Genomic DNA, 25,794 nt, shown 5'->3' with positions numbered 1-25,794 from the left:
GGCAAGATATATTCAAAGTCCCGAAAAAAGAACAATCTGCACCCTCAATGCTCTACCCAGCAATATTATTATTTAGAAAAGGAGAGATAAAAAAAATTTTCCTAGAAAAGCAAAAACTAAAATATGGCAATACTAAACCTATCCTAAAAGAAATACTGAAAATTCTTCTCTAAATGGAAAAGAAGCAAGAATCTCTGGGAAAGAGAAAAATCACCATTGGAAGGTAAATCAATTTAATAGTCCAATATACAGATTAAAAAGTTGTGAAAGAGATGATAACCTCAATGAAGAATAAAAGAATAAACATGGAGATGTAAAGAGGATATCAAAATCATAAAATGTGGGGAAGGAGAGTAGAAAAATAAAAGACTTTTTTTTTTTTAAATAATGTGTTTGGGCCTATACAACTAGAGTCCAAAGCAGGTAGAAATAGGACAGGGTCAACATACTTGAAAAATAGGACAGCCACAAATCAAAAATATGCAATAGATTCACACACACACACGTACACACACAACAACAAAAAAAGAACATAAGCATAATACAAAAGAAAGTCATCAAAGCACAAAAGGAAAAACAAAAAGAAAACAGGTAACAAAGAAGAAATACAAGGACAGTGGGAAAACAGTGTTTAAAGTGGCAATAACTAATATCAATAATTAGCACAGGCAGTCTAAGATGGCAGAGTAGCAGAACATAAGGCTCACTTACTGCCACAAATACACTGGAAATACAACTACATGTGGAACTATTCACACAGAAAATTTGTGAAAAACTGACCAAAGAACTCAAGATTGTAATAGAACAAGAAAACATTTCAAAAGCGGATAGGACATATGAAAGAAGAACAAGAGAAAAAGAAGCAAATGGAAAGGAGTTGGGACCTGCTGGCCCAGGAGGGAGCTGGAAAGAGGAATAGCTCCTGCAGCCTGGGAAGTTCCCCCAATAGCAGCAAGATCAGCCAAAAACAGAGGAGGAACTCTAGACAAATGGTGTGAAACAGTTACAAAGGAGACAGTCCTCTATAAACAGTCAGTGCTATGGGCAACAGGCAACCATAGGCAGGTTTTGGGAACTGAAACTTTGGCCTTGGAGATCAGACCCAAAGAGGGACCTGTGACCTGCTACCTTGGAAAAGAAATGGGATTGGCCAGGCAGAAACAGCCTGGAGGGACTAGAGTGTAGGGTGACCACAGTGGAGAGCATCTAATTGGAGGTAACCCCAGTCAGGCTTAGAGACTGGAGGCCATTGTTTGGGGGTGCTGGAAGGAAGGGGCAGGATTCACAACTGCAGCTTTGTTCCCTATGCCACCCTGTCAAGCTGCAGGGCACTTAATGCGTCAGCTCAAGGAACCACTTGGCAGTAGCAGCTGCCTAGTAACAGCTGGGAAGCAGCCCCAACTGTAGGGCTACAGACTTCTTGGAGCAGCTGTAGTAACTGCCTGGGGGAATAACACAACTTTCAGGTTCCTGCCAGTGGCCTCTGAGCTAGTTGAGTCGAACCTGCACCAGAAGAACTGCCAGTGGTTGTGCCCGTCCCCTGAGAGATCAGGGAAAACACAGGCATCTCAGATCTCCCCAGAGAATCAGCAGAGTTGTGCCAGCAGGGCAGCGAAGAGCTGCTGGTGGCAGCACTCATTCCTGCAGGTGCCCGCACCTTGTTGATCAGGGAACAAACATAGAGGCACCTTGGCTCTGCCCAGAGAATCCACAGAGGCTTGCACCAGAGGCACCCAATCTGTGCCAGAAGAGCTGCCGGCAGCAGTGCCCATTTTGGTGAGAGGGATGCCAGTTACTGCTCCCTATGGAGCTGCAGGCTGCCCTACCTGAGAAAAGCATAAGATACAGGGCCCCTGCCAGTGAACCTGAGAAGGCCCACCTCAGTGGCATTTGTTCTACTCCATGGGAACCAGGGAAGGACCATTAACCCACATTCCAATATGCAGGGCTACAGAGAGCACTCCTACCAGCATCATGGCAGGGGTTGGGACTGCCAGAAATACACATCTTGCAGCTCCAGAGGGAGAATTGAGCAACGATTATGGGGAAGCACCCTGCCCCTGGGCTTTAGAGAGAGATCCCTAGAGTGTCCAAGCAAGGGGATTGCCAGCAGAACAGTGACATCTGCACCTATACCTACAGAGAGTAGTCCCTAGAGCCTTCCCAGAAAAGGGAGGGAAAGCAGGAGAATCTGCTAACATTGCAAGCTATTAAAAATAGCCCTCAGAGCTACCTGATAGAAAAAGGGCCTGTAAGACACAGTGCTACCCCTATGAGTTATTAAAGCAAACCAGTGAACAGTGAAGCACTAGGAGAACCAATAGCAGGTTAGCAGAGGTAGAAGAATGAATAAGTGCTGGAAAAGCAACAAATCACATATAAGAGAACCCCTATAAGGATAACAGCTGATCTTTCAGTAGAAACTCTACAAGCCAGAAGGGAGTGGCAAAATATATTTGAGGTGATGAAGAGGAGGAATATAGAACCAAGAATACTCTACCCAGCAAAGCTCTCATTCAGATTTGATGGAGAGATCAAAAGCTTTACAGACAAGTAAAAGTGGAAAGAATTCAACACCTCCAAGACAGCCCTACATCAAGTACTAAATGAACTTTAAGCATAAATGGAAAAGCCACAGTTAGAAACAAGAATATTACAAATGAAAAAGCTCACTGGTAAAGGCAAAGATAATATAAAAGTAGGAAATCACCCATTGACAAATATGATATCAACACTAGCAAGTATGAAAAGAGGAGAGGACAAATGCTAACACTGAAAATGCATTTGAAATTAAGAGACCAGCAAGCAGAAACAGTTCTGCACAGAACCACAAATCAAATGACTATAATGGTTGCACACACTGAAAAAAAAAATCAAGCAAAACATAACACTAAGATGGCCAGCAAATCACAAGAGAAGACAACAAAAAGAGAAAGGGAAGAAAAAAGACCCAAAAATAGCAATCCCCAAAAAATTAAATAAATGACAATAAATACATACTTATCCATAATTGCATTGAATGTAAACAGATTAAATGTTCCAACTGAAAGACAGAGACTGGCTGAATGGATTCAAAACAAGATCCATATATATGCTATCTACATGAGAGACGCCCTTCAGATCTAAGACACATACAGACTTAAAGTGAGGGAACCGAAGAAAATATCACATGCATATGTAAATTATAGAAAAGCAGGAGTAGCAATACTCATATCAAACAAAATGGATTTTAAAATAAAGAAGGCCACAAGAGACAAAGACAGACATTACGTTATGATCAAAGGACCAATACAAGAAGAACAAATAATAATTGTAAATATATATGCACCCAAAATCCGAGCAGCACAAACTGTAAAGCAACAACCAACAGCCATAAAAGGGGAAATTGCCCGTAACACAATAATAGTGGGTGGCTTTAATACCCCATGTACAGCAATGGATAGATCATCCTGGCAGAAAATCATCAAAGAAACATAGGCCTTAAGTGATACACTAGAGCAAGTAGACTTAACTGATATTGATAGAACTTTTTACCCCAAAGTGCACATGGAACATTCTCCAGGAAAGATCATATCTTGGGCCACAGATCAAGCCTTGTTAAATTAAAAAAAAATTGAAATTATTTAAAGCATTTTCTCTGATCACAATGCTATGAGACTAGAAATCAACTCGTAAGAAAAAAAACAAAAAAAACACAAACTTTTGGAAGCTAAAGTATGCTACCAAACAACCAATGGATCATTGAAGAAATAAAAGAGGAAATTAAAAGATATATAGAGACAAATGACAATGGGGATGCAACAATCTAAAACCCATGGGAGGGAGTTCCTGTCATGGCTTGGCAGGTTACAAACCTGACTAGTATCAATGAAGATGTGGGTTCAATCCCTGGCCTCACTCAGTGGGATCTGGTGTTGCCCTGTGCTGTGGTGTAGATCACAGACACAGATCAGATCTGGCATTGCTGTGGCTGTGTCTGTGGTGTAGCCCAGCAGCTGCAGCTCCCAATTTGCCCTCTAGCCTGGGAACTTCCATATGCCATGGGTGTGGCCCTAAAAAGACAAAAAAATAAATAAAACAAAACCTATGGCACATAGCAAAAGAAGTTCTGAGAGGGAAGTTTATAGCGATATAATCTTATCTCAGGAAAGAAGAAAAAAACTCAAATAGATAGCCTAACCTTACACTTTAACCATCTAGAGAAAGAACAGACAAAGCCCAAAATTAGGTAAAGATTAGAGTAGAAATTAATAACAGGGACAAAGAAAACAATTGAGAAGATTAAGGAAACCAAAAGCTGGTTTTTTGAAAAGATCAACAAAGTTGATAAACTGTTAGCTAGAGTCATCAAGAAAAAAGGCATAGTGTTCAAATCAATAAAGTTAGAAATGCAAAAGGAGAAATGACAACCGATACTGCAGAAATACAAAGGATCATGAGAGACTCCTATGAGTAACTGTATACCAAAAAACAAAGAAACAAACAAACAACAAAAAAAGGACTATCTGGAAATAATGGACAGACCCTTACGAAAGGTAAAACCTATCAAGACTGAACTGGGATGAAATAGAAAATATGAATAGACCAATCACAAGTGCTAAAATTGAAAATGTGGTCTAAAAATTTTCAAAATACAAAAGTCCAGGACCTGATGGCTTCACAGCTGATTTCTAGCAAACATTCAGAGAAGAGTTAACAACTGTTCTTCTGAAACTCTTCCCAAAAATTGCAGAGGAAGGAATACCATGATGCTCATTCTTTGAAGCCACCATTACCCTGATACCAAAACCAGACAATGATACCACCAAAAATGATAAGTACAAGCCAATATCACCTATGAACAAGATATAAAAATCCTTAACAAAATATTAGCAAACCAGATATAAATAAACATTGAAAAGATCATACATTATGATCAAGTAGGATTTATCCCAGGGATGCAAGGATTCTTCAATATCTGCAAATTATCAGTGTAATACACCATATCAACACACTGAAAGATAAAAACCATATGATCATCAAAATAGATATAGAAAAAGATTTTGACAAAATCCAACAGCCATTCATGATAAAAACTCTCAAGAGAGTGGGCACAGAGGGGAACTATCTCAGTAAAATAAAAAGCCACTTATGACAAATCCACAGCTAACATCAAACTGAAAGCATTTCCACTAAGATCAGGAACAAGACAAGGATGTCCTCTTTCACCAATGTTATTCAACTTAGTTTTGGAAGTCTTAGCCATGCCAGTTAGAGAAAGAAAAAGAAATAAAAGGATTCCAAATTGGAAAAGAAGTATAATTATCACTGTTTGCTGATGGCATGATAATATACTTAGAAAACCCTAAAGACAACACCAGAAAACATTGAGACCTCATCAATGAATTGGGTAAAGTCGCAGGATACAAAATTAATACACAGAAATTGATTGCATTTCTTTATACTAAAATAAAAGGTCAGAAGTAGACATTAGGAATCCATGCCATTTACCAATGCCTCAAAAATAATAAAATACCTAGGAATAAACTTACCTAAAGAGGCAAAAGACCTGTACTCTGAAAACCATAAGATGCTGATGAGAGAAATCAAAGAAGACACAAATATGTGGAAAAATATACCATCCTCTTGGATTGGAAGAGTCAACATAGTCCAAATGACAATACTACCTAAGACAATCTACAGATACAATGCAATCCCTATGAAATCACCAATGGCATTCTTCTTATAGAACTAAAACAAAATACTTTAAAATTTGTGTGGAAACACAAAAGACTTCAAACAGCCAAAGCAATGTTGAAAAGAAGAAACGGAACTGGAGGAATCAGTCTACCTGACTTCAGACTCTACTATGAAGCTACAGTCATCAAAACAGCATGGTATTGGAACAAAAACAGAAATATGGATCCATGGAACAGGATACAAAGCCCAGAAATACACCCATGCACAGTCAACTAATCTAAGACAAAAGAGGCAAGAAATACTGTTGAGGAAAGATAGTCTCTTCAATAAATGGTTCTGGGAATACTGGATAACCACATATATGAGAATGAAATTAGACCATTTTTAACAAGAATAAACACAAAAGGGATTAAATACCTAAATGTAATGCCAGATACTATAAAACTCCTAGAGGAAGACATAAGCAGAACACTCTTTGACCTAAATCACAGCAACATCTTGTTTTACCCACCTTCTAGAATAAAGACAATAGAGACACAGATAAACCAATGAGATCTAATTAAACTTGGTAGCTTCTTCACAGCAAAAGAAACCATTAAAAAAAAAGACAATCCACAGAATGGGAGAAAATTTTTTGCAAATAACTCAACCGACAAAAGTTTAATCTCCAAAATATACAAACAGCTCATACAACTGAAAAACAAAAAATTAACCCAATTGAAAAAATGGGTACACTTAAATAGACTTTTCTCCAAAGAAGACTTATAGCTGTACAGCAGGCACATAAAAAATACTCAACATCACTAATTACTAGAGAAATGCAAATCAAAGTATGATGAGGTACCACCTCACACCAGTTAGAGTGGCCATTATTAACAATTCAACAAACAACAAATGCTGGAGAGGATGTGTAGAAATGGGAAACCTCCTTCACTATTGGTGGGAATGTAATTTAGTACAACCCACTATGGAAAACTGTATGTAAATAACTCATAAAACTAAATATAGAACTACCGTTAGACCCAGCAATCCTACTCCTGGGCATATTCCCAGACAAAACTTTCATTGAAAAAGATACATGCACCCATATGTTCATCACAGCAATATCCATAACAGCCAAGACATGTAAACAACCTAAATGTCTATTGATGAATGGATTAAGAAGATGTGGTATATATACATATGGAATTCTACTCATACATAAAACAGGACAAAATAATGCCATCTGAAGCAATAGGTATGGCACTAGAGACTCTCATACTGAGTGAGAACAAGTCAGAAAAAAAGAAGTACAGACATCATAAGATATCACTTATATGTGGAGTCTAAAATATGACACAAATGATCCATCTACTAAACAGAAACAGATCATGGACATGGAGGACAGACTTGTGCTTGCCAGTGGGGAGTGGATGGGAGTTGATTGGTAGTCTGGGGTTAGTAGACGCAAACTGTTGCATTTGGAGTGGATGGACAATGGAATCCTGCTTTATAGCATAGGGAACTATATATCTAATCACTTGTGATGGAATATGATGGAGGATAATGTGAGAAAAAGAATGTGTGTGTATATATATATATATATATATACATATATATGTATAACTGGGTCACTTTGCTGTACATCAGATACTGACAGAATTTTGTAAATCAACAATAATATTTTTAATTACCTAAATGTGAATGCCGCAATGGGTGGAAAATAGTATGAGAAAAAATAACATGTATATATATACATATATATGTTTGTGTGTGTGTATTCACATACAAATAGCCTGTACAACTCAATGACATAATAACAAAATAACAAACATCCCAATCAAAAAATAATTAGTAGAAGACCTCTATAGACATTTCTCCAAAGAAGACATCCACTTGGCCAATAAGTACATGGACAGATGCTCAACTTTGCTAATTATTAGATAAATGAAAATCAAAACTACAATAAGATATCACCTCATACTGGTCAGAATGGCCATCATTAAAAAGTCTGCAAATAACAAGTGCTGGAGAGGATATGAAGAAAAGGGAACCCTTCTACACTGATAATGGGAATGTAAATTGGTGCAGTCACTACGAACAGTATGTTCTTTAGTGAAGGTTCCTTAAAATATAAAAATAGATTTGCTTGGGGGAAGGCTGTATTGGGAATTTGGGATTAGCCTATGCAAAATATTATATATAGAATGAATAAAAAACAAGGTCCTACTATATAGCAGCAGGAAACTATATTCAATATCCTGTAATAAACCATAATGGAAAATAATGTGAAAAATATGTGTGTGAGTGTATACTTTGGTTACTTTATATATATATATATAAAGTTTATATATATATATATATATATATAAACTGAATTGCTTTTCTGTACAGCAGAAATCAACACATTGTAAATCAACTATACTTTTATAAAATAAATTAAAAAAATTAAAATTAAAGCTATTATGAGGCTGTGGGAATAGGCAATTAAGCATTATGTCAGCATGAATATTCACTGCACATAACATTGTTTTAGTTTTTTGTCCTACATTAAGAAATCAAAATCTAAAAAATTGTTAGATTTTGGACCAAAAAAAAAATGACATGCAAGCCTAAACTCTAGACTCTGAGAATAGCCTGGGAAAAGCCTCTTGAAATGAAAAAACTGGAAATTTATGTTCTACCTTTAAGAAAAAGATCAATATTAGAAAATCTAGTGATTGCTATTGTGAGATAAAGATGAGGGAGAAAGTCATACAGGACTTTTTATATTTTTAAAATTTGTTCAAGTTATGTATTCCTTTAATAAACATAATGACAAGCAAAAAAAAAATCCTCTTAACCCCCTAGTGATCTACAGTCTTCCAAAGGTATGTTGCTGCTTTCTCTTTTGTGTTCCATAGCACTTTGATCCCAACTAGGATGTTTATGTCAGTTGTCTTTTAATATTTATTAATAGTGTTCATTTTGTTCTCAAAAGTGACCCAGTTTGGACAATGAGTCAATAGTGACCTTGATGTTAACTCTATTACAGTCTATATTGCAGTTTTTTGACACGCCACGTTTATCCATTTCCCTCCCTAGCATATCTGAGGTCTCCTAGACCTCTGATATCTTCATCCAAAGTGCCTGACTTCCAATAGTTGTTCAATAAATGTTTCGGCCAGCCATTCTGTTGTAATCTAGAATGAAGGTGTTTAATCCACTCATGTTTTATTCACTTTTAATGAGGCCTTACCTGGCCCAAACTTACCTTCTTGTGAGGGAGAAATACGAAGAATCTTTTCTCCTCAGCTGGTGTATTTCAATTTCTTATTAGCAATTTACCAAGAGGAAGGAATCATGAAGTCAATAACTAAAGTAAAAAAAAAAACACACAAAAAACCAGGAGGCTGCTTTATGTTTTCATTCCAAGCTTTTTGTTGAGCTGAGTTTCAAGATAATTAGAATAAGCCATTGTATTCCTAGCATATGAAAAAAGATACAAAGCCTTGTGGACTAGAATTATTCAGGGAGCTACCAAGTAGACCCATGCAGGAAATTTATCTTCAAAGATGCCTTGCAAAGTGAAAATAATAATAATAATTATTATTATTATAATAAAATGATGTTGATAGCCTTTGGTTGCCATGGAAATACTAGTTCATCTGCTTTTTAGGTATTGTATTTCATTTTACTATATTAGTTTTAATAGAAAATCATATTTCCACTTTTATTTTTTTCATGGACTATAGTGGTATTGGATAAGCATAGAATCATGCATTTCATTTGTGTTCTGATAAGACCTTCCTGTCAGGTTTAGAGGGCAGAACAGTGAGTGCTTTTAACTGAATCCATTTTATTTGTGTGTATGAAATTAGCAATGTTTACTCTGTCCATGATGTACAATTTTTAAGAGTGGTTACAATTTTAAATTCCTGCCCTTCTGCTAATACTTTGTATTGCACCAAAAATGTGTTCACAACAATTTTATTGCAAAGATTCCAAGGGAATAAGACATTCTTAATTTTTAACATTTTTCAACTTTATCAGTTTATTCCATTATTCAAACGTGGACTGAGCAAGTTAGTGCAAAAGGAGATGTTGGGGGTTGGGGGAAAGATGCTAGCCTTTATTGAACCCATGATATGACAAGGAACTGTGTGAAGAACTTTAAAATTATTTTGTGTTCAGTTCTTAATGTATTAGAAACACTTGGTTAAAAAAAATGTTTTATAAAACAGTACTAGAGAAGGGAGGTAATTTATATGCATTCCTTCATATGTCTAGTAACAGAACCCAGTATCATTCCCAGTATATGGTGGTGAATTGGTAAAAATTATTCATTTTTAAAGTATAGAGATTTACATTATACACTTAAGTATATTTGTTTATGCTTTGCATGTCCAAGAGCTGGAGTTATTGTCAGACACCTAATTATAAGCCAAATATTTTATTTTTCTTTGCTCATGCCTTGCTGTATTATTTGAGGATTGTGTATATGGACTAGAGACAGAAATGGAATACAGTTTGTATTCCTTTGCTTCCATGTGACTTCTCAGTTTCCATAGGACTAAAGCAAATTTTCTTTGTCATCCTGAACATCTTTCTCACCTCTTCAGACTCACAGTCACTGCTCTGTAGTACATACTCTTTTTCACTTCATTCCATTAATGTTATCCAACAGTTTTGCAACTCATCATTAAGACAGAAAGGTCAACAGGCCCTACTGCATGATCTTTAGAGGCTGATAATGTCAAGATATATGCAATCTCTTAAATCTGTTTTTAAAGGCCAGAATTATTCATACATTTCTGGGAGAGGATAATGACATCAAAATTATTACCAGGAGCCAGTCCCTGTAATCATGTAATCCAGCTACTCAGCTGGCAGAAGCTTCTGCTATCAAAGGCTTATTGGCCATCCTTAGTGGACTCAGTTTTAGGATGCGAAGAGCAAGTCATTACTTTGTACTCTGCAAAGAAGTGGTATGTTTTGTACTCTGTAACAAAGTGGTATACTTTGGACTCTATGGAAATGAATAGGACCTTTCTTGACCAAAAAAAAATTATTTAACAAAAACGTCTTTCTCTATAAGAGTTCACATATAAAGAGTGTGAGATAAATACACATATAATATCAAGATATAAATTGTAGAACAAATCCACTTTTTAGCTTAGCCACTTGGCTTTTTCATACCCTAACCCTAACCCTATAGGTTTGATTTTATACCCAAGTTAAGTTTCTTAGCAATTTTTGTGATCAGGCTTCAATGGCTCATTCTTCTCAATGCTTTTGCTTCCCTTCAGAGACACAGATTAAAGGTGACTGAACAGCCCACTTTTGGCTAGACACCATGCGAGGTACTTTGTATCTCATTCTCCTGCAATAATGACAGAAATATTATTTACATGATAGGATAGGAATGTTTGGCATTTCATAGATGAGAAACATATAAGACCTTGAGAAGTCAAGGTCAAGTCAAGCAATTTTCCCATTAGCAAGTGTGATTTAGGCCTTGTAATTCCCAAGTCCTGTTCTTTGTTATTATACTACTGCTTTAATCTTAAAAGGATTATTGTCAAAGTAAGGCAACATAATATTCTAAATCAGGGTTGCTCATTCTAGAATCAGAAAGAGTACTCAAAAGTTGTTTGAATATAGTTGAATTTATTGACCAAAGAATGTTTTGAGATCATTTCTTGAAAACTTAAATGTAAAATGGTAATTGTCCATTTCCTGTTACGGTCATACATAAATTAGGCAAGGGAGGAGTCCAGGAAGCCTAACTTGGTCCCTTATGTTTCTTGGGATAGAGGAGACATGAGTGAAAGGAAGGCTTGGAAGAGCAATCACAACAATGAATAAATGCAAAAAAGACTCAATTAAGTTATTTGATTAACTTACAACCTAAAACATAAAGATATTTGCCTACCAGTGAAAAGCCTTAGACCCTGAGATGTATGGGATATCATAACAGCCTCAGAAGGAATTATCCAATAGTTCTAAAGAATATAAATGAACAGGATTGGGGGCTTGTATAAAAGCAAGGAAAAGATGTTCTCCAGGCCACTGGTTATGTAGAGTTTTAGTGACATATAGGAAAAATAGCAACAAAATGTAGAAGTTAGACTTAGCCTCTTCATGGCCGTAAAGGTCATGTCATCGAAGTAGAAGGTTCATGGGCACCCAAAGAGCTTGAATTTTGTGGATGCACATTATAGAAGTGGAAATCTCATTCAAGGTTATGTCCACAGTTGCAACCTGACTAGCACTGCCCCTTTGCAATGCAGTGGCTCCTAGCACAGTTCTGTCCCCTTCTAATAACCAAGTATTAACCTTAGGTGATTTTGTGAGTTTAAAAACTAGCCCAAGACAATAGCTGCCAACATTTACAAGTGATATAATTGGTTGGTAGAATCTTATTCCAGGAGAGACCCATTACTAAAATCTCAAATGTTAATTTCAGTTGTACCTTACTTTATACCAAAAATGTGCCCTTAAAAGCCTTTGTGTAAATCATCATTTTCCAAGTCCTATTTCACTGAAATACAGCAAAGCATGACCTATATTAAAGAGGGCTCATGTAAATAAAATCCAGAATAGTTCTGTGAAAGATATAAGTATAAAATCACCTATTGCTATACTTTTTCCTAGTAATAGGGGTTGCATATAATAGGTTTGTATGAAAGCAAGGACACGCTGGTCATCAGTTTCATTATTAGTAAATACTAATTTATGTTTCTGTCTTTAAAAAATTGAGAGTATAAGACTTTGGCCAACTATAACTCTACAACCCCTTCATTTTGGGGGCTTTAGAATCATGGGGTCTTTAGAACCATCATTAAGATGAGCTCATCTGGTTCTCACTTTTCTTATCTCATTTATCTTCCCATCCCTGGGAGGCATGGACTCTGATATTATTATTTGCATTTATAGAGGGGGGATTCTGAAAAGTTAGCCAACATAAGGTGGTGGTCAGCAAGACAGATCCAGGGAGAACTCAGGTGAGCCAAAATTAGTACAGCCCAACAGTGTTTGTTGGAAGTCTGATCCTAGAGGCTCTTGGCCAGGGGTCCAAGGAAAATGAGGTTCTATCAAGTGACTGTTCCTTGTCTTCTACTTGTTCTGCTCTGCCACTTAGTAGAGACATTGTGACCTGAGACAAATTACTCAGCTTCTTTGACTCATAGCTATATCATAGGAAAAGTAAGTAGAATATCTGCCTCAATTCAAGGCAAAGATTCTTTTCTAAGAAAGATTAGTACTGACTGCATAAGAGTTAGGGGAAAAAAGTGTTGGGGGTCTGTGCCTTCTCTTTCTGTATACTATGGAAAAGTCACTATCTTACTACCTTAGGGTTTCCTTCTAGTCCACATAGTTTTTTTTTCTTTTTTTTGTTATTATAGTTGATTTTCAATGTTGTGACAATTTCCGCTGTACAGCAGTGTGACAATTTCTGCTGTACAGTAAAGTTATACAAATATATACATTATTTTTCTCACATTATCCTCCATCATATTCCATCACAAGTGATTAGATATAGTTCCCTGTGCTATATACAGCAGGATGTCATTGCTTATCCATTCCAAATGCAATAGTTTTAATCTACTAATTCCAAACTCCCAGTCTCTCCACTCCCCCCTCCCTCTTTGCAAACAAAAGTCTGTTTTCCATGTCCGTGAGTTTGTTTCTTTTCTGTACCTAGGTCCATTTGTCCCATGTATTAAATTTCAGATATAAGTGATAGCATATGGTATTTGTCTTTGTCTTTCTGACTTCATTTACTCTGAAAGTCTCTAGTTCCATCCATGTTGTTGCAAATGGCATTGTTTTGTCCTTTTTATGGCTGAGTAGTGTTCCATTTTGTACATGTACCAAATCTTCTTAATACATTCATCTGTCAACAGATATTTAGATAGTTTCCATATCTTGGCTATTGTGAACAGTGAGGCAATGAACATAGGGATGTGTGTATCTTTTTCAATGTGAAATTTGTCCAGATACAGGCCCAGGAGTGGGATGGTAGTTCTATATTCAGTCTTCTGAGGTAACTCCATATTGTTTTCCAAAGTGGTTGTACCAATTTACATTCCTGCCAACAGTGAAGGAGGCTACCCTTTTCTGTACACCCTCCCTAGTATTTGTTATTTGTAGATTTACCAATGATGGCCAATCTGGCCAGTGTGAAGTTTTACCTCATTGTAGCTTAGATTTGCATTTCTCTAATAATTAGTGATGCTGAGCAATTTTTTATATGCTTGTTGATCATCTATATGTCTTCAATGGAGAAATGTCTATTCATGTCTTCTGCCTATTTTTCAATTAGGTTGTTTGTTTTTTTGCTGTTGAGGCATATTGGTTGTTTGTATATTTTTGATATTAAGCATGTGCTGGGTGCATAGTTTGAAACTATTTTCTGTAGGTTGTCTTTTTTTTTTTGTAGTTCTTTGCTGTGCATAAACTTATAGGTTTGATTGGTGCCCATTGGTTTATTTTTGTTTTTATTTATATTACTTTGGGAGACTGATCTAAGAAAACACTTGTACAGTTGATGTCAGAGAATGTTTTGCCTCTGTTCTCTTCTAGGAGTTTTATGGTTTATTGTTTTATGTTTAAGTCTTTAGGATATTTTGAGTTTGTTTTGTGCCTGGTGTGAGGGCGAGTTCTAGTCTCATTGATTTACATGCAGCTGTCCAGTTTTCCTAGCACAACTTGCTGAAGAGACTGTCTTTTTCCCATTTTATGTTCTTGCCTCCTTGTTGAAGATTAATTGACTGTAGATTTCTGGGCTTATTTCTGGGATCTCCCTTCTCTTCCATTGGTCTGTATGTCTGTTTTTGTACCAGTACCATACTGTCTTGATTATGGGAGCTTTGTACTATTGTCTGAAATCTGGGAGATTTATGCCTCCTGCTTATTTTTTGTTCCTCAGGATTGCTTTGGTAATTCTGGATCTTTTATGGTTCCATATAAGATTTTGGACTGTTTGTCCTAGTTCTGTGAAAAATGTCATGGGTAATTTGATAGGAATTTCATTGAATCTGTAGATTCCTTTAGGTAGTATGACCATTTTAACGATGTTAATTCTTACAGAGGAGGAGGAGCAAGGACTATATTCCCATTCCTTTTAATCATCTTTAATTTTTTTGATTAATGTTTTATAGGTCTCACCATATAAGTCTTTCACCTCCTTGATCAGATTTATTCCTGGGTATTTAATTTTTGGAGGTGCAATCTTGTTTAATTTTATTTTATTGTTAATTTTTTTCAGGGCCATACCTGTGGCTTAATGGATGTTACCAGGATAGGGGTCAAATCAAAGCTACAGCTGCTGGCCTTCACCACAGCCACAGCAAAACAGGATCTTAGCCACGACTGCAACATTCGCCATAGCTAATGGCAATGCCAGGTCTTTAACGCACTGAGCAAGGCCAGGGGTCAAACCTGCATCCTCATGGATACTAGTTAGGTTTGCTTCCACTGAGCCACAACAGGAATTCCCTGGGGTGAAATTTTAAAAGGTTTTGTAATTTTATATTTCTTTTCTAATATGTCTTTGTCAGTATACAGAAATGCAAATGATTTCTGATTATTAATCTTGCAACCTGCTGTGTTGCTGAATTCATTGATAAGTTCAGCTAGTTTTTGTGTGGAATCCTTAGGGTTTTCTATATATATAGTATCATTTCATCTGCATACAGTGACAATTTTACCCCCTCTATTCCAATTTGGATACTTTTCTTTCTTTTGTTTGTCAGATTGCTCTGGCTAGGACTTCCAATACTATGTTGAATAAAAGTGGTGAGAGTGGGCAGCCTTGTCTTGTTCCAGATTTTTGCAGGAAGACTTTCAGGTCCTCTCCTTGGAGTATTCTGTTGGCTGTGGGTTTAAAATAAATGGCTTTTATTATGTTAAGGTAGGTAGCCTAACGACCCACTTTCATGAGTTTTTATCTTGAATGGATGCTGGATTTTGTCAAATGCTTTTTCTACATCTAATAACATGATCAGGTGGTTTTTGACTTTTCTTAATGTGGCATATGGCATGGATTGATTTGTGTATGTTGAACCATTCTTGTGAAGTTGGGATCAATCCCACTTGGTTGTGGTGTATGATTTTTTTTTTTTTGTATGTTTCTGGATTCAGTTGGCTAAAATTTTGCTGAGAACTTTTGTGTCTATATTCATTCAAAGATATTGGCAAATAATATTGAATTGGCAAATTTGTTAGCATATAATATTGAAAAAAAAGTATAGGTTTTCTTACCTTCCTTGCAGACATTTTATGATTTTGCTGTCCTTTTTAATATGAGTATAACCTTTTGCTGTTCCCTGGGTTTATCATCGTCTTTACAATTGTTTTCGTTTTTTTTTTTTTTTCCTTTTAGATCTGTATACTGCCTTAGTTAAGAGATTGCTTTCCAGTTGTGATTTCCTCCGTTCTGTTTCTTCTCATTTTTTTTTTTTAATTTAGAGGTGCCCTTTCAGTATTCCTTTTAGAATGTTTTTAGTACTTCTGTACTCTTTTAGCTTTTGTTTGTTGGAGAAATTCTTTATTTCCCCTTCTATTTTTTGTATTTTTAAATTTTATTATTTTTGTCTTTTTGCCTTTTCTAGGGTCACTCCAGTGGCATATGGAGGTTCCCAGGCTAGGGGTCTAATCAGAGCTACAGCCACTGGCCTACGCCAAAGCCACAGCAAGGTGGGATCTGAGCTGCATCTGCAACCTACACCACAGCTCACGGCAATGACGGATCCTTAACCCACTGAGCAAGGCCAGGAACCTCATGGTTCCTAGTCAGATTCATTAACCACCGTGCCACGACAGGAACTCCTCCCCTTTTATTTTAAATGATAGTCTTGCTGGATAGAGTATTCTAGGCTGCAATTTTTTTCCTTTCGGAACTTTGAATATATCTTGCCACTCTCTTCTGGCCTGTAGTGTTTCTTTAGAGAAATCACCTGATAGCCTTATGGGGGTCCCATATAATTACCATTTTGTTTTTCTCTTGCTGCCTTTAGAATCCTCTCTTTATCTTTAACTTTTGACATTTGTTTGCTGTGGGCCTGTTCAGTTCAACTTGTTTGGAACCCTATGTGAATCCTGTGTCTTGATATCAGTTTCCTTTAGATTTGGAAAGTTTTCAGACAAAATTCTTTCAAATATATTTTCAATACCCTTTTCCTTTTCTTCCCCTTCTAGAAGTCCTATTATGCATAGATTGGCCCACTTTATATTATCCTGTAGATCTCTTATATTGCTTTTGTATTATTTCATTTGGTTTTCTGTCTGCTGTCTTGATTGGGTGATTTCCATTATTCTATCTTCCAAGCCACTGATTTGTTCCTCTACATTATTCATTTTGCTCTTTAGTGCCTTTAGCTCAGTTTGAGTCTCTGCAAATGAATTTTCTAATTTTTCCACTTTCCTCCATATATTATTAGTTCTTTCATAAAGTAATCTTCATTACTGTTCATACCCTCTCTTAATTCCTTGGTATTCAGCCTTAATTCCTTCAGTATTTTCACTATCTCCCTTTTGAACTCAGTGTCTGTCAGAGTGCAGAAGTCTGTGTCATTGTTTGCTGCTTTAGGTGAATTCTCCTGTTCTTTTATTTGGAAATGGCTTTTGAGCTTCTTCATTTTGCTTTTATTTTTCTTAATCTGTGAATTAGGGAAAGCAACTGCTATAGGCTTAGAGGGCATTTTAATGCAAGGGCACCCTTGGGTATTTTGTGGTGTTTTACTATTTATTTTTGTGCTGGTGGCTCCTTTTGGCTTGTACACTTGCTGTCTCTTTCCTCAGTCTGTGCAGTCTATTATCACCTTGATAGGGTGCTATAGGTGCTTCCAGGGAGATAGAGGCAATGGGCAGGGCTAATAACCAGTGCCTGGGTTCTGGCCCCTTGACAGTTGCAAGGACCTATGGAAAGGTTGCACAGGCTACTTTTAGTTGCAGGGCCCTGGGAAGTGATAGTGACCCTCAAGCTGGATTAGGCGGTGCCTGGTGCATTTGGTAGTGGCAGTGGCAGTGGCAGCACATATGCTTTTCTAGGGCAGTGAGAGCATTAATGAGTGCTGCTCAGTTGCAGTGTCTGACTCTGTTCCTACCTCTGGGGCCACATGTGGTCCCTGCCCACAGACCCCTAGTGGTGGCAGGCCATGCTTACCTCTGGAGTCAAAGATAATTGCAGTGGTTTGCCCCCACTACCTTAGACCACAGAAGAAGTGCACCATCATGGTTAGACCACACAGGAGGGGCTGCCACCTGTAGCTGGCAGAAGAGGCGCTGTTGCCCATAGCCCAGGCAAGAAGTTCCCCAGTGCCCATAGCCAAACACTGTGATAGTCCACGCATGTGCAGAGAAAGATATTCCTATGGTGGTCTGCCCCTCCTCCAATTCCCCTCCCCAACAATGGTGACTTCCCTCTCCTTTGGGCCCAGATCTCCTCATGGGTTACATCAGTTGTGGCCTCTGCTCCTCAGCCCTTAGTGCATCTGCTCTCTAGCTCCCTCAGGATGTCTCCACACAGCCAACCCTTAATCTTATCCCTGGAACTCATCTCTGGAACCTGAGTCTCAGTGCCCAGCCTCTGCTTGAGTGTCTCAGGCTGTGGTGTCCAGGGGTGGTGATACTAATCATTTTGTGGCTGTCTCTCTGCTTTGCCCTCCTTAGTCCAGCTGCTGCACTTTTCTCTCTGTGGCTTTGAGGTCCCTCCGTCTTGGCTGATCTCCCCATCAATTAGCTGGCTTCTCTGCTTGTGGGTTCCTTTCATCTTTCACAGCTCCCTCTCAGAAGTGCTGTTCCCATCCTGATTCCTCTCTCTCTCTCTCTCTCTGTTTTATTTTAGCCATTTATGTGGAGGGTTTCTTGCCTTTTTTGAAGGTTTAAAGTCTTCTGCCAGTGTTCAGTAGATGTTCTGTGTGTATCATTCCTCATGTAATAACGTTGAATTTCTTTTCTTCTGTCACTTGACTTTATTTATGAAAAGTTGAGGTCATTGGAAGTACTATACTAGAAAAAGAGAGAAAGTGCTAGCTGCCATTGAGTAGAGGACTATTGGAGTTGTGTGAAAGAGGAGGATAAGACTCCCCACCTCTGCTTTGGAGACTCAGAGATGATTTAATTTTACTTGAGTGAACATGTATTGCATTTTCCACATTGTGAAGCTAGATCCTCACCAAAACTGCATGAAGTACAGTACCCTGAAGTACAGTACCCTACTGTACTTCAGTGGAAGCTCCTTTAGTTCTCCAAGACTATTTCTTCAGTCTTCATTGAGATAAGACCACTCATGCAGGGAGCCTATATCTGCTAGAATCTTAACCTTGGCCAAATTGGAAAAAATAAAATTGCTATTTTCCTCTCAGTTTAAGAGATAGTTTCCTTCAGTATATATATATAGTGTGTGTGTATACACACACACATAATGTATATACTGAATACATAAATATACTCACTGATATATATTTTTATATAATATTTAAATTATTTATTTTTACACTATATATCTGTATCTTTTACCTTCTACATGACTGTCAAAAAAGTGCATAAAATTACACTCTGGTGAAATTTTGGTTTCTGCTCTTCCTAACCTGTGCATGTCTCATTCCTTCCCTATCATCATCATAACAGTTTGAAAAGCAATCCATTCATATCAACAAATTTGCCTTAACACATTCTGAAATGGCTAGTATGTTTTGCATGTTTCACTTCTTTACAATCGTAAATATTTAAGATAAATGAGGACAGCTAAGCTGTTCATGAATAGAAATGACCATGTCCTGATTTTATGTATTCCCATCTTGGTGCCTTATCCATTTGGTGTAAGTGGCAGTTAGATTTTTTTTTTTACATTATTCCCTTTTGAAAATGTAGTGTATTCAAAGCAAAAGACTGTATAGTCCTATGTGAGTGAGTCTTGGGAAAATTGCTTGCTATTTTGGATATTTTTCAGCAAAAGCTACAATAAGGAATGTTTCCATTCTGAAGTATGTGTTGTTTCTACTTTGAGACCTTGTTTATTTATCATGTGAAATTCTGAGCCATATAAACAAACATTGCATCCTTCTCTAGGTTCTATGACAATGAGTGAGTTCGCTTTATTCCTCCCCTTTTACTATTAGTTTTGAGGGACAGTGCCATGGGACCATAGTTATGACATTTCATGTGTCCCATAGCGTCAGCCTAGGGTACTGTGAGCAAGACCCCTTTAAGACAGAACAAATATTTTAAAATCAATAAATACTAGACTTCCTCTCTTTAAAAACAAAACAAAAAAATAAACAAAACCCAGAAATTTCAGCTGTAAAATATCTGAACTATGTATTCTGATATCCTCTGATTTCTTTATGAAAATAATTATCAGCACCACAATCATCAATATTTTCAGCACAATCACCATTATTATCACTATCATCATTATAATAGCCCTGGCTTATTAAGAAATTACTAGGGAGGAAACTATTCTAAGAACTCTGCATATTTATTATTTCCAATCGCCACACTTTTGTAATATAATTATTCATGATTGGCATCATTTTAAGAAACCTGAAGCTTAGAGCCGGGAAACTATCTGTTTCTAGAGGGAGGCCTGAGCATCACCTCTAGATAAAGAAGTAGCTTGTAAGGGTTCAAGAGTGCTTTGGGATATTTTCTGATTCATCCCCTTTGCATTTCCTTTTACCTGTTTCACTTCCTCGTTCACTCCCATTTGAATGAGCCTCAGGATAACTGGTGAGTAGAACAGCAGAAGATCTGAATTTTATTTAATAGGCTTGACTTTATCACTTCCTTACTGCTTCACATTTGGCTCCCATTTCACATATGTGAGTATTTCTAAGCAAGAATAAGCAGACTGTGTGTTCAGTCTACAATTGGGTCCGGTATAAGGAGTATAACCTCAATGGGACTGTTCTGGATATTGATGTTTAGCTTCTATCAGATTGATGCTTATGCTGAGAACTAGATAACATGCAAAAATATTTTAAAAATATCTCCAAAGGGATTACAGAGGATCTTTAAGTCATTAGGACCTGAGGTTTCCAAGATCTAAGAGGCCAAGAGCTTTAACAGCCAGGAAGAGAAAATTTCCTTTTGAGGGATTTTAGGTAGTAAATACACAGAACTCTTTACTTTGTAAAAATTCCTCAGGCTAGCCACTTATGGTCTGTTCACTTTTTTGGATGTGTGATATATATCAGTTTAAAAAAGAAAGTTAAATTTACATAAAAATATAAGATGTATGTTCCAATTGTTACTTGTAAAAAAAAAAATCCCAAATAGATTTCAATTGCTGAAAGCTGTTAGTGGGGATTGACTAAATTAAACAAAAGAAAACTAACCCTTTTCTCCAAGTATTTAGAATGACTTAAGCAGTGATATGTAATCTTTTTGGCATGAGAGTCAATTCATGAAAGAAAAGGAAAGAAAAAAAATTATGTTATAAAATTAAAACAAAAAATCTTTACCGAATTTCATGAAAAATATCTTAGATTATAAGATTACCTTCTTTATGATTTTATTAAAGAAAATAAAGGCAATAAGAAAATGATCCTTTTTCTTTCCTTTTTTCGGCTGTTCCACAGCATATGGAGTTCCTGGGACATGGATCAGATCCAAGCCGCAGTTGAAACTTATGCCCCAGCTGTGGCAATGTGTGATGGAACCTACATCCCAGCGCTGCAGAAATGCCACTAATCCTGTTGAGCCACAGCAGGAACTCCAAAAATGACTCCATTTTTAAACCAAATGACCAACTGTTGGCATCTATAAGAAATAAATTAAAATTAACTCTTTCCAATCAGTGTGACATTAAATGATGACTGAAATACCAGGCACTCTGCCATGCACTGGAAATACAGAATAAAAAATGACTGGCGCTGCCCTTCTTCAAAATGGTTATCTCTCTTCTGCAGTTATAACCTACATAAAGTCTCCTGCTTCATGACACTACCTCAAGCACAACGCCCCTACCAAAGAAAAATGTCAGCAACGAAAAGTAATCAAGCATTTTTCTTATGTCATTAGATACTTTTTTAAAAACAAGAAAAATGCCATTACACAGCTAAAAAACTTCTCAATTCCATTATCTCTCCCTTTGTCAACATAGGAAAGCTCTCCACTAACATTGCTACATCATTTTTATTCTTGTTACATGTGTCTGTTCATGAATATTGCATCACGTCCTTTTGCAACTTGCCTTTTTAATTCATATCTAATTTTTGAAATATATCCATGTTTATACATGTAGGTATAGTTCATTAATTTTACCTTATCTTTAAGATTTCATTGTATGAATGTACTACAGTTACTCACCCATTTTGGAATTTTTTGCCCAATTGATGGCAAAATTTTGCTGATGGGTATGAATCTAGATATCATTGTTGTTTAAATATTCATTTCTCCAATTTACCAATGAGAGTGAGCATCTTCTCATGTGACTTGTTATCCTAGAAATTTTAGTACAAATCATTTGCCTATGTTTTATTGATTATAAGCATTCTGAATATTGATATTATGTCATGTCAGTTACGTGTCCAGCAAATATCTTTTCTCAGTCTAAAACTTTTCACTTTGTTTATAGAACTGATTTAAAATGTCAGTATGTCACAGTTATTGATTCATCAAACTTTTCCTTTATAGCTTGTGGATTTTGTATTAGTTCATTAATCCTTCCCTATTCCATACAAAGTTCCTTCTATATCTCTAAGTTTTATAATTTTGCCATTCACATCTTTGTATTTTATCTATATGGTTTGGGATAGGAATCCATTTTTCCCCACAACCAGTTGACTTCCTGCAATTTATTAGTCTTTCCTGTAATGTATATTGATCTTTAATGCCTCTTCCATCATATTCCAACTTGAAATATGTACAAATATGATTGTGGGCTTTTATTCCCCTGTCACTTTGGTCTAGTTGTCTACAGGTTAAAATTGTAAAAGTTCCAATATCTAGGGACTTTTAAATGAGTCATGATTCTTTATACTTCTTGAATTTTCTTAGTCTTTTATTTCTTTCATATCAATTTAGAAGTTCAATTTCATTTGACATGTATAACTTTGATTTTATAAAAAATAGAACTTATCTTTTTTTATCATGGAAGTTTAATTCCATTTTCATTTAGTGCAATTACTAATCACAGCCTTTGATTGTATTTTTTGTCATGATTTATCTTTGCTTCCTCTAGTTTCCTAGTATTCTAAATTTCATTTAATAATTATCCTCAAACCTCTGCCATGCATACACAAATTAACACTAATTAGTACCTTTGACATTGCAAAAGTAAAAGCAAAAATTAGTAAAATACTATCATCAGAGACATGAGAAAATTAACAAACCACAAGAATATAGCTAAATAAATTATTGTTTCATAGGGTAATCTGTTTCTTTCTATCCTCTATGACTCTGAGTCTTTCCTTTTAATTTTTTTTATAGTTTTCTCTGTGTGCTGCATTCCATGTGGCTTCTTTGAATATTTTTAATCTCTAATTCTTTCTTAAGCTGAATTGTATTTGTTCCTCCAATGAGTTTTAGTTTTATTCATGTATATTCAGTCTATGGTCATTTGTTTTGAAATCTAGTTTTTCTTTTCCACGCATACTTTCCCCACATGATTTCTATCTCTTCCTTTACGGTTTTTTTTTTTTGGTAAATATGTTATCTCTTTCAAGATTATATATTATTTGCAATGCTTGCAGCGCACATTCTCACTTTCATTTTAGCTTCTGATCTTTGCCATGTGGATTAATTTCCTCATATTATTTCATTTGGTTTAAGAATTTTCTCTTCACTGGGTATCCTTTTTTCTGTGGATGGTTATAAAATTGTTTTATACCAATTTTGTTACAGAATTGTTTTATTTTTGCTTTTCCCACTTCTCCTGGGTCTGTTACTTTCACAATTTAGTAGCTTCTTACCATACTTAGTGCAAGATTTAACTTAGAATTTCTCACATGACACAAATGTCTATCCACATTCCTGGGCAACAGACAAATTACACCAGTATTTTTCCAGTTTTCCTAATTCCCTATCTATGACAGGGGCAGACATTTTAGCATTAATCCAGAGCAGAAGAAGCACCAACATCTACTTAACTTTAAAACAGGATATTCTGGTATTGTAGTTTTATATTATTTTCTAATATTTCATTATTGGTATACAGAAATGCAACCAATTTCTGAATGTTAATCTCGTAACCTGGTACTTTTAAATTCATTGATCAGTTTGAATAGTTTTTGTGTGGAGTCCCTAGGGTTTTCTATGTATAGTATCATGTCATCTGCATAGAGTGACAATTTTACCTCTTCTCCTCCAATTTGGATGCTAATACCTTTTAAAATCACACCCCCCAGAATTAAATACCTAGGAATAAACCTGAACAAGGAGGTGAAAGACCCATATGATAAGAAATATAAAACATTAATCAAAGAAATGAAAGAGGATTCAAAGAAATGGAAATATAGTCCATGCTCCTCAATTGGAAGAATTAATATTGTTAAAATGGCCATACTACCCAAAGCAATCTACAGATTCAATGAAATCCCTATGAAATTACCCATGACATTTTTCACAGAACCAAAACGAACAATCCAAAAGTTTATATGGAACCACAAAAGACCCAGAATTGCCAAAGCAATCCTGGCGGGGGGGGGGACAAGCAGGAGCTATAACTCTCCCAGACTCCATTCAATATTATAAAGCTACAGTAATCGAGACAGTGTGGTACTGGTATAAAAAGAGACATACAGACCAATGGAACAGAGTAGAGAACCCCAAAATAAACCCAGACACCTATGGTCAATTTATCTTTGACAAAGGAGACAAGAATGGGAAAAAGTACCTCAGAAAGCCAAATATAGAACTACCATATGACCCAGTAATCCTACTCCTGGGCATATATCCAGGAGGAGATGTCCGGATCCCTGGAGGGGCATTTGGGCAGTCAACCTTCAATGTCCCTTTATGCCACAGCTGGGGCATGGACGGGTAGGAGACCTCAGCTTTGGGCATGAGTGGGCCCAGTGCCTTCTTTGCCACGTTTGAAGCAGGGCCGAGCTGGCTTGTTGTTTTTGTTGATTGATGGAAGTTTGGAGCCATGTAGGGCAGTGGCTAAAAGGTGGTATTTGGCCTGATTTGTTGCACCTTTTTAAATTTTGTCTGCTCTTCCTGGTTATTGAAAATTTTAAAGGCCAAATTTAAAAGGCCTTATTGTGGGGTTTGAAGAGAAGGAGCCAAGATGCTTTTCACTTTGAGATAGGTCTGAGAGGGAGAATGGGACATGAACCCAAACAATGCCTTCTGCCCCAGCTACTTCCTGTAAAGGAAGGGGAGTAGCAGTGAAAGGAGCAGGGCCCTTCTGTGAAGCTTTGGGACCTGGTATGGGGAGGGTATTTAGGGAGGCCAGGGTAGGTCCTTAGGACCCTCAGGGTAGAAGGTGGGGCTGCGGCCTCAGAGCTTGTTTCTGGAATAGGTATGAGAGGGAGGTCAGGTTGAGAGGGAGTGGAAGGTGGAGGCTGTGGAACTGGAATTGAATCTGGAGAAGCTGCAATGGGATTGGGAGCGATAGGGGGTGGGCTGTGGTCAGAAGGGTTGAAGGAGGAAGAAGAAAAATCTGAACAGGGATCAGGAGATGTTGTATTAGGAGGATGTGGCCCAGAGTGGGCTAAGAGTATTTGAGATGTAGAACAAGATTTAGAGAGAAAGGGTCGAGAACGAAGAGTGAAGAAAGCCTGAACATAGGGAATCTCTGACCACTTGCTGTTGCGATGGCAGAAGTTATCTAGGTCTGTAAGGTATTGTAGTCGAGAGTTCAGTTTTCTGGCCACCGGGACCTATTATCTGGTCTGTATTGAGGCCAAACAGTGTTACAATCATAAATAGGTCTTTTGGTCTAATCTCTTGGAGACCTAGGACTTTTAGGTTTTGGAGGAGGCATCCTAGAGGAGTAGACTTTGGAGGATGGGATTGAGAATTTCCCATTGTGGCTGAGTAGGGAGGGCAGACAAAAGGTGAGGGAAGGCGAGGAGAAAGGTCTGAGAGAAGAGGCGTCCTCGTTCTCAGGGCCTTCTCAGAGGGTAATAGTAGTCTGCCTTGGAATGAGTGTCTCCTATTTCAAGGGCAGACGGAGTGGGCACAAGGCGGAGGGCCTGC

This window comes from Phacochoerus africanus, chromosome 14 (assembly GCF_016906955.1).
Source record: "Phacochoerus africanus isolate WHEZ1 chromosome 14, ROS_Pafr_v1, whole genome shotgun sequence".
NCBI classification, from domain to species: Eukaryota; Metazoa; Chordata; class Mammalia; order Artiodactyla; family Suidae; genus Phacochoerus; species Phacochoerus africanus.
The sequence above is the reverse complement of the archived record's forward strand: the minus strand, read 5'-3'. Positions refer to the sequence as shown.